This window comes from Cryptomeria japonica, chromosome 4 (assembly GCF_030272615.1).
Source record: "Cryptomeria japonica chromosome 4, Sugi_1.0, whole genome shotgun sequence".
NCBI lineage: Eukaryota > Viridiplantae > Streptophyta > Pinopsida > Cupressales > Cupressaceae > Cryptomeria > Cryptomeria japonica.
In genome coordinates, this window is record NC_081408.1 from 693,695,456 (window position 1) to 693,710,174 (window position 14,719).

A 14,719-nucleotide genomic window follows, 5' to 3' on the forward strand; every position below is an offset into this window, starting at 1 on the left:
TGGTTATGCTGCTGTGTGTTGCGTGTGTGCATACATGAACAGTGATCAATTGAACCAAAATACCTGAAGATGTTTGTTTATTTTGGAGAAACAGCTATTTAAAGCGCTCTGAATGCCATTGTGTTTTCCAGATATGATTTAGTTAGCGTATACAAATATCATTGTCCTTCCCTTTTCCCAGAGAGGTCTTACTACATGTTTGTAGTTCTAGTGACAATGAGAATTTATGTCTTCAACTTCAATAAATTTTGGTCAAATTTAAAATTGTTATTTTTGAACTGAATACATAATTATAATGATGATTTTTATACAATCTAAAATTCAGTACAATACAGGACAGGATATATAGCATATTTATTGTTAAGTTATATTACCAATTTTCTTGCCCTGTGACAGTATTTGTAATTTATATAATACTCATTGTTCAGTTAGATTTGCATATAAAATAACTAGTTTGTTACATATTAACTTACAAATGCCAAATACTTCACTAAGATATAATGGCTAGAATATTTCACTAAAAAATTGTGCCAGAAATGTTGTAAATGAATGGTCTAAGTTATAGATATGCAAATAGCTACGGTGACATAATGAATTTAATGATAAAAGTCATTAACTTTTATTTTCTATTATGAAATTCTTTTAAGAAGTTAGAACTAAGAAGTTCAACAGGTATTTCCATTTAGTGCACAAATCTAATGCAGCACAAAAACGGCAAACCAAACAGTCCTTTTTGTGTTTGTTTTTCAACATAACTCACAATACTAGGGGCCATTGGACAAGGGATTGGTGTACATTGTTGGCTAAAATGTCCACCATAACAAGGTTGTCAATGCCTGTAGGTCATCATCATCCCTTATTTCGAGGGGATTTGCATGCACTGTACTGCATCTCAGCACATTGTCAGTGATTGAAGGCCAATACGATACGAAGATTTGCATAGTGTATCTCAGCACATTGTCAGTAATTGAAGGCCAATAAGATGAAGTTTTGCATACTGTCAAGCTGGAGAGATTCCCGTGGATATCATATTACGATGACCAACGTCTACAATGCCTATCAATGCATTGTCAAACCCACACCACCTTGAGTTGGTGTAACAATTAACACAGGTAACCAAAAGAAATGATACAAGATGTCGATCACAGAATCTAAAGCAGGCCACCATAATGATCAAACTTGAATAACTTATTGGTGTGCATGTCTTACAATGATATCAAATGCCACACTGATAGACCATTCGAATATATCTTGTTACAGGCAGGTTAAATGTCTTACAATGATATCAAATGCCACATCGATAGGATATCCAAATTTATCTTGCTACATTAAGGTTAATTGTGAATCGAATTTTTGTCTATGGAATAAATCGCTGACACCTGCAAGGAGGTGGTGGTACAAGCATTCCAATTGTGGATGTTGTTAAAGTCATGTCTGACATTCAGAACAAGACATCGAGAATTTGTCATCCATAAGTATTTAAAAGAGGCAAGGAAAAATACACTCCCACGTTGTAGATCACACCTTCGCGCCACTAAACAGTTTCAGAACTTGCTAAGTTAATGAAAGCCTCCTTACCATAACCTCTTAGAAAACAAAAAAGAAATTATTGTTTTTTCTTAAAAATAATTTGTAAATTGTAATTACATAAATTGGTTTTTTATTAATATCAAAATTATTCATGCCATTCAAAAACAGGAAAATTTAATTGTAATCATAAAACTTGTGCAACTATATTAGAGAAGCTTGTAAAAATGTTCTTTCATCAAAATCTGAGAGTTTCAACTACTAGTTAATTAAAGTTAAATTAACCAACATTTTGAATGCAATAATTAGTTCTAATTAAATAATTTTACTTCTAAATTTTACGAGGAACAAATCAACAAGAGACAAGGGCAACCATTCAATCACTTTTGGTTGATTGGTTTTGAAAGCCAAATGAGCATGAAACTAAACTGTGTAATTATCATTTAAGAAAGATCCACCAACTAGACGTGAGCGCTTGGTGTGCATGCTTAACATCCCATACAACTACTTTAAACAATTCTCGTTAAACTTTACTAGATTTTCTTTTGACATAGATTTATTTAATTTTTCCCAAGTTGAAAAATCAGAAAAGCATTTAAAAATTATTTGCTGAAGACAACACAAACAAATGAACTTGATGAACTTCCATCATCATCATAGTGGATTTTTCTCTGATTTTAGATCAGTGAGATTTTGAATGTTGATACAATAAACTATACACAGCATCATACCAGAAGTGTTACAATTTGTTTGACTTAAAAAAATATCATGCCTTCATCACTGCTACAAGATATCCGATATTACCCCAGCATTGTAACTTTAAAAAACATGAAGTGAAAATAATCATAGAACATAAGGAGGACAACTTCGATGTCATTAGAATGCAACAGATTTGTTCACTTAACTGTTCTAAATCTGTAATCAGATTAAAAATAATGGTATACAATATGCCAACTTCTTAAGTAATGCAGCAATTTTGATGCTTCTGTAACTCGAAATTATAATACTGCTAGACCAGTCTTTAACTGTCATTTCCTTACAGAACTGTTCGACTCTAACAAATGACTATATGTAGTAATGCAAAAAAAATTGATGCTTCTGTAAATCAGAGTTTTGACGTTTGTGGACCAGCCTTCAACTGTCATTTCCTTACAGAACTGTTGAGCCTAACAAATGACTAGGAAATGCAGCATTTGAATTGGTGATAACCAAATACCAACCTGTAAAAGCATAGCATATGTCTAACATCTGGCATCTGGAGTAATGCCAGAATTTTTCTGTGGCTGGAAATCATGAAGTTTTTGCATTTGCATTAAAGTTAACTGGCAACTCCTTAGAGATCTGTGAAACTTAAACAATATGTTTAAATGCAGCATATAACCATGCCACTAGTAAATTGGTAATAATTTGGCTATAAAATACTTGTAAATTGATAATAATTTAGCCGTAGATCCCTTTCTGGACAGATCAAGGAAAAATTCCAGAGAAATTATCAGCCAATCAATCCTCGTACGAGCCACCAACAATTTTCATCTTTCTGCAGATAGTAGGCTTCCTTTATTTTTCCAGCCTTGGTCAAAGGTGCTACAAGCAAAGATGAGAAACACTACCACTTCGTTTGAGCCTAGCTTGTCTGAAAAATCATCTATTATACCGACATCTTGTACAGAGACAAACAAATGTACGAATGTGATAATATTTAGCAGACAATAACCATGCGTCATTTATTTTATTTGGAATCTCATGGTGTGTCACATTTGGTGGTTTGATTAAACAAAATATAAAAAATGCTCAGTAAATGGACGAGGGCTTTAATTCTTTTTGAAAGCTCCAAAGGTTTTTCATACATCATGTACTAATTGTGACATTTTACAAGGAAAAAATATTGGCATTTCTGATCCCTCATTAATGAAGAGGGTGCAATTGGTGGCCAAACTCTGTAGTACAGCTACAGTGATCTCAAATAGTGTCTTCTCCAATCTTCTGAATCACTCTTACCTGTGCATCTGTGCTGTAACAAAGGTTCTGATTTGATCATCCATTATTATTGTGACAAGATATTTAAATTTTGCCCAAGCATTAAAACTTCATAAACTTGAATTGAAGGCATGGTTCAGAAGTCGTACACCTTACACCTCATTGGATGAGGAGGATTTGGATGAGGTGGATTCTTCAATAAATACCTGTCTTTAACCTGTAATCAAGATCAAGAAAACAATACACAACATGCCAACTTTGTTTACCTTGCAAAAAGAGTAAATCAACAAAATATATGTCAAACATCTGGAATAATGCCACAATTTTGATGCTTCTGGAAGTTCGAAAGTTATATTCTTTGGCCACTCTCTATCTGTCATTTCCTTGCAGAATTATTTAACATTGTTTTTGAAAACGGAGCAGATTGGGCAACTTGAAGATGATAGAGATGTAGCTCGATGAGGTAGCATCCCAAATATGCTCATCAATGAATAACGCCTATAAGAGTTGGACTTAACCTGACTGACCCCATGGTGGATTCTTCAATCAATCTGTCTTTAACCTGTGATCAGGATCAAGAAGACAATACACAACATGCCAACTTTGTTTACCTTGCAAAAGAGTCAATCAGCAAACAATGTTTGAAACATCTGGAATAATGCAACAATTTTAATGCTTCTGGAAATCCAAAAGTTACATTTGTGAACTACTCTTTAACTATCATTTTCTTATAGAATTGATTAAGTCTAACAATTTTTTAGAAAACGCAGCAGATTGGGCAACTTGAAGATGATAGAGATGTAGCTGAATGGGTAGCATCCCAATATGCTCATCTATAAAATTTGAACTTAACCTGCCCAACCCTGTAAATAGGGATCCTAGCATCCCAATATGCTCATCAATGAATAATAGAGAAGTAGCTGAATGGGTAGCATCCCAATATTCTCATCAATGAATAATATCTATAAAAAATGAACTTAACCTGTCCAACCCTGTAAATAGGGATCCTACCCGCACCCACCAATCCTACTCATACCTACCTTCTACATCCCCCCCACTCACCCTACTATAATGGAATGGAGGTGGAGCCTAGCTCTTACAGGTTAAGAGGGCTGTTCCATTCTTTATAGAAGCCACCGATAACTTTTAAGCTTTCTATGGATATTATACTTCCTTTATTTTTCCAGCCTTGTGATCCATCTCATCAAGGTGCTGAGTAAAGACACAAGGAAAACAACCATTTCATTCAGCTTTATTTGGATGGTACACCTGAGTTGGCCTAATGGTACAAGTTCAAATACTGCAAGAGTTAAGGTATGTACACCCTCATATGTAGCAAAGTTAAGTTCCTCCAGCATGGAGTACATGGCAGTCCCATATATTGTAAGTCATCCGTATATCCAATAACAGATCACCTGATATCATGGACTACAAAAGGATCCATCATAAATTGTAGGTGATTCAATAATATACCATTTTCTTATCATTTGTTAGACTCGACAATTCTATCAGGAATTGACTTTTAAAACTATTCTCCCTGATTTACAGAGGCGTCAAAATTGTTGCATTGCAATTTACTCCCGACTTTTTGCAAAGTAAACAAAGTTGGTGTGTTGTGTATTGTTTTATTGGTCCTTTAATGTCTTTAGAATGCAATAACATGTATGTCGACAATTTCAAGTAAGCCTCTATGCTTCTGCTTGAGGTTTCATTATTATATCTCAACTTGACATTAACTGGACCACAGGAAACGATAATCCTTCATCTATCATGCCCTCCATATGCATGTGTATTTGAGGTTTGCATACTTTCAAATGACCACCAATGATTTGAGTTGTACGATACTTCATCAGGTTTTCCAGGTTTTGTTTTTGATTTTACATAGATCTAGCACTCGTGCCCCTGCAATTCACATCAACTAAAGTTTCATGTGTTTACTTAGGAAGAGTGCTGCAGCCTTACCACAAGATGGAATCCAACACAAAAAGAAGCCAACAGTTATAAATAACATCTGCAAAGATATATTTCGTAGCATCTCCGTGAATAACTGTTGAGGCTTTCCACCTGAAAATATTTCCATCCACTGATTCTTTCTACAAGCCACCAATAAACATTAATTTACTAAGGAAAAAATTCTACAAAGAATTCAACAAACAGAAAATTTGCAAAATCCATCCATCAAACTGCTCTAAGCATAGGTATTATTAGGAAATTGTGTAATTTATCTAAGTATGGCAACTAATCTTAGGAATTCCTCTACTCTTGCCCATCTTGCACAGATCACAACTTGTATGATAACATTTGGAATTCAATACACGTGCATCATTTTCCCTAATAGTAATTAATTGTTCAATAATATAAATTGCACAACACATTGGACAGAGACTCTCTAGTGGAGATTCCTTTATACTTCTGGGAACCTGAAATTTGTTTTCTTTAGGTGTTCTACCGTGGTAGCAAAGGGTGGAGTTGATGGCATGAGCATGTTAAAAAAATATTAACATTTACCTTAAAATTTGACAGTCATTTGCATGTCAATATTTAATATAATAATAATAAACATGCTATTAATATTTAACTAGCATACCTATCGTTAAAAAAAAATCTATGTAAAGATCCTGAGAGATATCATTTGCCAAGTTCCTATTTTTTTATTTTTTTTATTAAATAAGTATGCATGTTTTTTATTTAAAATCATTTCATAAGTTATTTTTATTAATATGAAGGTTCTTTTATTATGTAATTCAATAAATAAAATAGAAAATAATTTATTTTATTATACAAAATATAATAAAATTGAATATAAATAAATCTTAGGGCCCATATGAGCACTCCAGGGGAAATGAAGGCAAGGCATCCAAGCCATATGAGCACTGCAGGGAAAAATGCAGAAGTTTGAAATGTTATTGCAGGGGTATCCCTCCACTGGTAGAGCTTTAATTAAAGCAGTAGCGTCCCAAATGAATTGCATGGGATGTGTGTCGCATGAACAAACCCTCACAATTCAAGGGCAGGGGCCACAATAGAACCCCCACCAATATGTATATTGTTCCTAACAGATTTATAATTGTAAATGTAAGAATGGCTTATAATGCCCTTACTAATTAAAACGAGTATTGTTCAGCCAAATTAATATTTATGCTATTTACGGATCCACATTATAAGGTATCACATTAGTTTAACACTAAATTAATCTTGTTACTAAGAAAATTAACATGGTTAATGTGAAAGATTGGCTTACAATCCCCTTACTCATTAAAACGAGTCTTGTTCACCTAAATTAATCTTCATGCTATTTATGGGATCCATATGAAGTCATCACATTTTTTAATACCAGCTGTTTAACACCTCCAGAAAACTAACAAGCCTGAAGCCTACCAGGGATGCCATACATTTTGGCTGTAAGTTAGTATCCAATGCAATTGTCTGTGGTGATTAGTTTGATGGCCATAGCAAGACTGATTAAGTGGATGACATTTTATACTTACAAAACTTTTCAATGCAATAAATGGTTGGCATTACTCCAAAAATTTTGACCTGTACTTGCTGACTGACACTTTTTGCAAGGAAAACAATGTTGACGTTGCTCAACACATCCCTCACTGATGGAAGCAATGTAACTAACCAAATTCTGTATGCACTTGTACTCATCCAAACATTGTCTTCTCCAATATGCTGAAACACCCTTGAACTGAATCCTTTGGATGATTTGTAAAATGTCAACTTTGCTTATCTTGCTAAACGAGTCAGTCTACATATGGTAAAGTCTGAACATTTGGAGTAACAGAAACCATTTTGATGCTTGCAAAGAGCCTTAAAGCCTCATCCATTTCAACAGTCCCCATTAGCGATTAGCCAACAGGTAAAAATGAAAGAACCCAAATCTTTATCATCATCTTCATAGGCACTTATGCACTAAGGAATTCACATACCTAGTATTAATTATTGTACAGTATTTCGCTCTGTCAAGTCAAGAACACTTTTTTTTTAGTTTTCCCAATGACTTCTTACTTGAACACTATTCTTCATTACTATGTTTTAATGAGTAAGCAAGATAGGTCCAAGGGATTAAGCAAGTTCAAATCTTCATTGGGACATCTAATGTGGAATTCCAAGTTGACTCTTGGTCTTCCATAACTGATTTCTAGAATGTTTGCTTGTAAAGAACTTGTATTAGCCTGAAGTGCTCACATGAGCTTGTACTAGTCTCATGTTGATGCTTCTATGAGAAGATTACTTATAAACAATATGCAATATAAAAAAGGAGAGAAAAAGATAGCTTGCCATGGGACAGCTGGGATTGATTCATTCAATCTTCTATTCTCTTATGGCAGAATGTCAATGATTAGGCAATTATTTACCGTTTATCCTCAACTTCTTCAAATTAGAACTACTTAACTATAGTGGTTCCAGCTAGGCTGCAGATAAAACAATTGGAAAAGTTTTCTTCAGTGCCATTAAAACAAAAGATTAGAGAAGCGATCGTCCGGGTTGAAGATACAGATCAGTTGCAACAGCTTTCTAAAAACTAGTAAACTAAATGCATACCAAGAAATAAACCATCTTATAATTTTTATTTCATTTTAGCTACTAAAAATAGTATAATAATTTCTTACTTAAAGAGACTATCAGTTAAGGGAATACAATGCAACAATATAATGGAAAGACACCTCCACTCACATATCAGTCTAATGAAGACCAATTTAAACCATAGGCAAATTTGAAAAATAAATATTTTTTGGAAGCAATCCCATGCAAGAAGGCTTCAGGATCTGTGTGACTATATATTGGCAGGTCCCTTGATACGAGGGAAAAACTGCTATAGTATAAATGGAATCTTATCCTAGAAAATAAAAAGTCCTAGCTTTCACATCCACTGGACTTTAGAAAAAATTTATTGGAGTGCACTTGAACTTTTTCCATTTTATCTTTATAACGTTCGGATGCAGTATTGCAATTTCCACCAGCTCCCTAAAAATACAATGCTATTTTTTTTAAATTAACTACTATAAAATCCATGGGGCAATCTCATTGTAAAAAGCTCCTAAATTTTCCCAGCAGGTGCCAGCTGCAAATTTCGGTATCACACTCAATGGAACCATGGCTTTAGAAACAAAAATCTACGCCTTAACTTACCCTTCATTAAATTCTAAATTACACTTCGACATGCCCAAATCATTTTTTTAAGGTAAATTAGCTTATATATCACAAAATTTTATACGAACTACTAAAATTGATATCCAACAAGTAAATTCACTAATAAAAAATTGAAAAAAAACAAAAAACATTCGATTCCCCAATTTCCAAATTCTAGAAAAACGATTTTCCTCAAACTTTCATATAGAATTTACAAATGTTGTCAGATCTACTCAATAGGCATGCACATTTAGTATAAGTTATGTTATGTTACCCTCTAAATCGGGCTATACTACAGACTTTCCAATGGAAAAGATTCTCAAAACAATTTATTAGATTCGTCCGCCGTGTTCTTTAATAAAGTATTTTTAGTCAATCGTATCTTATGATTTCTTCCAAATCAGGCAGTATGACATAGTTCTAAAAAGGATAACATTCTCAACCAGATTATTAGTTTCCTACCAATGTATGCTAAATTGTTTTTCAATCCCTTACGCTTTTCTCTGTTCTAGATCCATTCAAAGAACCATAAACAGATCCGTACCCATACAAATCCATACCTAACTTGATTTATATCCTATCTAAATGCTTTTTGTATTCAGGCGAGCTCATTCTTAACTTGATTTGTATGAGCTATCCCCTTCTAAGAAAACACCTTTTGAACTCGAGGATAATCGAGCATATCCATCAACTTCGTAGGTCTTACAAACCCATAGATCTACGCGAACTTGCTTTATTCCCAAACTTACGAAGAATTCATACAGATCTGCAAATAAACCATTTTAATTATTAGAACCATAGTTCTATCTGCCCTATTGCATCTAAAGCTCATTTATAAAAGATGTCATTGGATCTATTGAACCGGCCATTGGTTAAGACACTGCTGCGGGACAAGCTGTTGAAGGTATAGCAATACAACAAGAGGCGGAGGATAAAATACGAGGTACCTAATAGCTTTAGCTTTTACGGAACCTTTTAACTGTTTATTGATTAGTCGTAGCTCTAGCACTTCTATTTGCTAATCCATTTATTCGAACTTGAAAACTAAAATCCGTACTCTGACACCAGCATCTATTCTATCAAATCATAAAAAATTACAAAACCAAAAACACCAGCGAAAGTATAAACATAGGATTCGGTGCAATTTAGCACTTAGTTTGAATACTAGAAAAACTATTTCTACAGAACATATAGCCATTTTTGGGTTATGTAAGAATAAACAGATGTGGATTGAAAACCAGTTGGTATGTCAAAATTAAAAACTGAGAAATCGTTATCATACCTGTATACCATTTTCGTTAGATTGCTTGCCCTAAATGGCAAAACATAAAACTCAAAACCAGATAAAAGGAAAGTAATTATAATGCTATTGGGAAGCATCTTTAAATGGTATTGAAATAAGAGATTTAGGGCAAAGTTGTCAATTAGGGCACACTTTTGTGCGCCTCATTTTAATGTCTCTGATCTCCGTCGTCTATTTTTATTGTTATTATCTTAGGGGTGCAACGGATGCGCGAAAGAAAATATGAAGGGGCGTATAAATATACGATGTTTAATTCTTTAGCTAAATTAATATATAATAATTCATTAGTTACTCATATTTTATATTATAGTTTATAATTTGTATAATATTAATAATGTAAGCATAGTAGATATTATATATTTTACTATTTGTAGATGTTTTTTTAAATTATTTATTTTAATATATATAGTTAGTGAATTATTTTTTAATATTTAAAAATAACTTTTTAATTTATTTGTTATATGGAAGAAGATAATATCTTTCAAAAAAAAATTATTTTTTTACAATTCTCAAAGGAAACCAAGTTCATATAAATGAACAAACAATACAATAGTCTTACAAGAGAACAATTGGACTTGAACACTTTATATAGATCAATATTGATGTTGATTTGAAACTATTTGAGCTAACAAATGGCATTATATAAAAGGGGCATTACATAGCTAAAATACTCAAAGATCCGTAATGCAATTGTTGTGAAGTTGATTAGCCTGATCTTGAATTTGATGAATTTGTGCAATGAACAAAACATTTTTTTTGGCTGAATCTAGAAGCTATGAAAACAAAAAAGCAACTTGAAAAATTATGTTAGAATAAAGCATTAGAATACTAGTTTCTTGAAAAAAATTGCTTATGAACACATTAGTACACCTGGTCTTACAAATGTTTTAAAATAACTTGTTTGATAGAGTCACTAATAACGTCATCATGCAAACCAAAGCCAAAGAGAGCTTCTTTCAAATTCAATTTATGATGAAAAATAGTAGAATTTTTTTAAAGATAGCACTCCCTTGTTTTTAAACAAAGGGCCAATCCCAAAATATGTGATTCATATTTTCAATGAATAAACAAAAAGGGTAATTAATTGGTTGAACATTGATGCATCTTAGTCTATCTCCAATAGGTAGCTCATGATGTAAGACTTTTCAGGCCAGCGATTGAGTCGATTTCCCTGTTTGTGCACTCATTTTCGTCCACCTTTTAGCACTGAATTTACATTTCCATTTATGATTGAAGCAAGGGAGGATCCTCCAAGAAGGCAAAGAATGAAGATAAAATTTCTTAAGCGGAAGACAATAGAAATGTGAAGAAGCAGTCCAAGGGGTTGAGCTTAACTGGTTAAAACACTGGGTTCTCATGGTGGAGACCCAAGTTCAACTCCCAATAGGGACATCTAAAGAGAATTCTAAGTTGTGGCTCTTGGCCTTCCATAGGATGGGGAAGGTCTTGGGGTCAATCTAATCAAACATAATAATAATAATAATAATAATAATAATAATAATAATAATAATAATAATTCAAAGATATGTAATGGGGATGGGGCCCCTATAGTGGCCCCACTGGTTCATAGCTCCAGTCAAAAGCTATTCAGGCTTCAGCCAATTACCTATCAAAAAAAAAAGAAATGTGAAGAAGCATGCTATTTTTAGTCTCTAAAAAAACTACATCCTATACAATTTTCATGGATGACTCAAGTGGAACTAATAATAGCACAAATATAAAAAAATATTTATACTTGGCGTTCAACCCATACTACTCTCTAGTTTTTAGCTATGAAACCCATTCAAAAACATTAAAATCCCAAATATCTTTAAACTATCAAACACCTTTCTTATTTTCTCCCATTATTAGGAGGGAATCAAATTATCAATTCAAGGTTCAATAATGTTTATATCTAAATGTTTAGATTTGATTGTTTAATGGTAATGTTTAATAATATAATAGATTATTCAAATTGTAAATTTATATGTACAACCTACCAATTGCAAAAAAATTGTCGATGCTTAGAGTTGTGGATTTTCAAATCCCTAAAGTTATACCTACGTTTCAAAGTGCCAAACCTGAGATAAATTGGTTGAACTCATGATCAAGTTGGGATGATGATGGATCAGTTATAAGGATGCATGATGTCTTTTCTTTATTGATGTTTTGTTAGGCTCGAGGGCATGTTCCCTAAAGTGTCTTTTCTAAAAATAACTAAATAGAATTGGTGAGATAATGAACCTTGAGACCATCCATTTGGAATGATAAAGAACTTTATTTGATTATTACTAACTACATATATGCTAGTATATCATAACAAGGATTTCACCTCTATAAACAATTATCCAAACTATGTATAGATTAAAGATACTTTCTTTCTCAACCCCTCGAGATTTTCAATATTAGTTTTCACTTCATGTATGCATGTGGTAAGACGACAATACATATCTAGTTCTGAAATGTATTTGTGAAATTTTATACTTTTAGAAGAAAGAGACTATGCAATGTGAAAGATTGCTTTTAAGGACAACTATTTTGTTGTTTTCAAATATGGTGGAATTATAGTGGGTTAAACATTTAGTAGATGGATGCCCTTATGTTGTATGGGTAGTAGAGTATGGATTCCAGCACTAAAGAATATTACAATATCAACATAAGAGATGACGTCTTAATGAAGATGACAATAATTATTATACTTGACAACCTTACTCATAAACTAAGTTGTATTCATGCAAACTACAAATATATGAAATTATAACATAATTACTCAAACATAACTTTATAATCCATTAATTGCTTATATTACTTTGATATGATGCTTATTTTGCAAGGAGATGTACAATCCTATTGCTAACAAACTAGTGCAACCCAATATCATACTATTATATGTGATGAGGAGGGTTAAGAAAATTGTCAAAAGACTACAAAATGTTCACAGAGACATTCAAATAGTTACAAACTATGCATCAAATGTGTTCCCTCATTAGATACATCAATAATGAAATTCTTAGTGATTGAAAACCAAATATTCACTTTCAATATCAATTTCTCAACCTGTTACAAAATATCAATACAAAATTTACAAGTTTCCTTGTCTTATTTTGTAAATATACTAACAACCAACCTTCTATCATCTCAAAACGTCAAATATATAGTGTAGACATGTAAAAATTGTCCTCTTAAATCAATTTCAATTTTTCCCATTAATCAGGTGGATCCATTTTTTTAATAATCTTATTTTCCATTATATTCATCCATAATATAATTCTATTTTCTCCATTATTCCATTAAATCCATTAAATCAATATGTATTTCATTATTCATCCATTTAATAACATATATTCCATTTTATTTATTTTAAATAAAACCATTTTCCAAATCTCCTCTATATCAACTACATCCTCTATTTATCATCTCCCACTCTTAGCCATTTCATCCACCTAATCAATGTGGGATAAACATTTACATTTCTACACTATTCTTTTATACCACATTCGTCTTGAAACTTGGATTCCACCTTGAGGACATTTATAAATACCTTGCTCCTTCTCGTTTCTAAGCCTGGCAAAAGTCTCTTTATCCTTTGCATATTTGCATTTTCAAATCCTTTTTCTTGCATTCTAGTTCATCATCTCTTTGATTTCATAGCTTTCATATCATTTACATTAATCTTGCAAATCTTCGTTCTCCATAGCATCTTGTGTAGTGCTTATGAGAGCATCCATTTCAAACACAAGATCTTGATAGATAAGAATGCAATGGAGGCAAATTCTTGTTAAATGCATGTGTGTGCATATTGTTTGTTTTGCTTTGCATGTATTGTTTTTCTGCAGGTACTTCATTATCTGATGTTGAATCGTCTGGATCTTCTCCCATAAGATCTCAAGATTGACTTTTGCATCTTCATCTAGCACTAACTATCATGAACTTTGGAGGGAGATTCAAATGAGTGTCTAAAAAGCATTGAATCAACCACATGGCTCATGCACCACCTTGTCAAAGATTGATTCCTTAGAGAGTAGAAATCCTCCAAAGATCGCATAAAATCTACATTGTGTGGACAAATAGGCCATCTCTTCATAACTATATATGATCAACCATACCCATTGTATGGTCTCCTAAAATTTAATGATATAGGCTAGACATGGTTTAGGTCTGCAACTTAGGGATAAGATATCTTATAGTAAACAACCATCAATTACTATTGGATGAATTAATTTGTCAATCAAGATCGTAAACTTGAGATGAAACTAGTATTGTGTGTACACTAAGGGGTTCTTGAATTCTACTGCAGTCTAAGATTTAAGGAGTTTATTAATCTAAAGCTAATCATTAAACAAACTATTGAAAGGAATATGTAGTTCTACTAAATTGAAACTTCACAATCACAACTAAGAACAATTAAAAAGTATGATAACAAGGTAAATGATAGGTTTCTACTGAAAATATTCACACAATGCAATTCTAACTAGTTGTTGCAGTAATAATGATGTGTGAAACTTCATGAACTAATCAACAAATGGAACTACAAAAAAATTAAGAAATGGAGTATTGAGTGGCACCAAAGTGGACGCTAACCTGGGTAGGACTACTCACTAAATTAACAATTGAACGACATTACCACTCCAAAAACACTTCACATATGCTCATTCATAAAAATGATCAAGTACAAGTTTGTCTATTACAAGAAAATAGTGAAAAAATTATAAAATGATTGATCCATTGATGATCTTCTACATTAAACAAACTAGAAATGATCTATCACTCATTCCTATGAAGTGGGAAGAGGATTAT

The 14,719-nt window shown here is 32.7% G+C and overlaps 1 long non-coding RNA gene across 1 annotated transcript; it reads right to left on the reverse strand.

Annotated features, from left to right (window-relative positions):
- Positions 1 to 3,225: 3,225 nt before the first annotated feature.
- Positions 3,226 to 10,105, reverse strand: LOC131041665 (uncharacterized). The gene is made up of 2 exons (XR_009105065.2): positions 9,923 to 10,105; positions 3,226 to 9,406 (listed from the first exon to the last, which is right to left on the reverse strand). It is a non-coding gene; the product is annotated as an uncharacterized LOC131041665 (long non-coding RNA).
- Between the last annotated feature and the right edge of the window lie 4,614 nt (positions 10,106 to 14,719).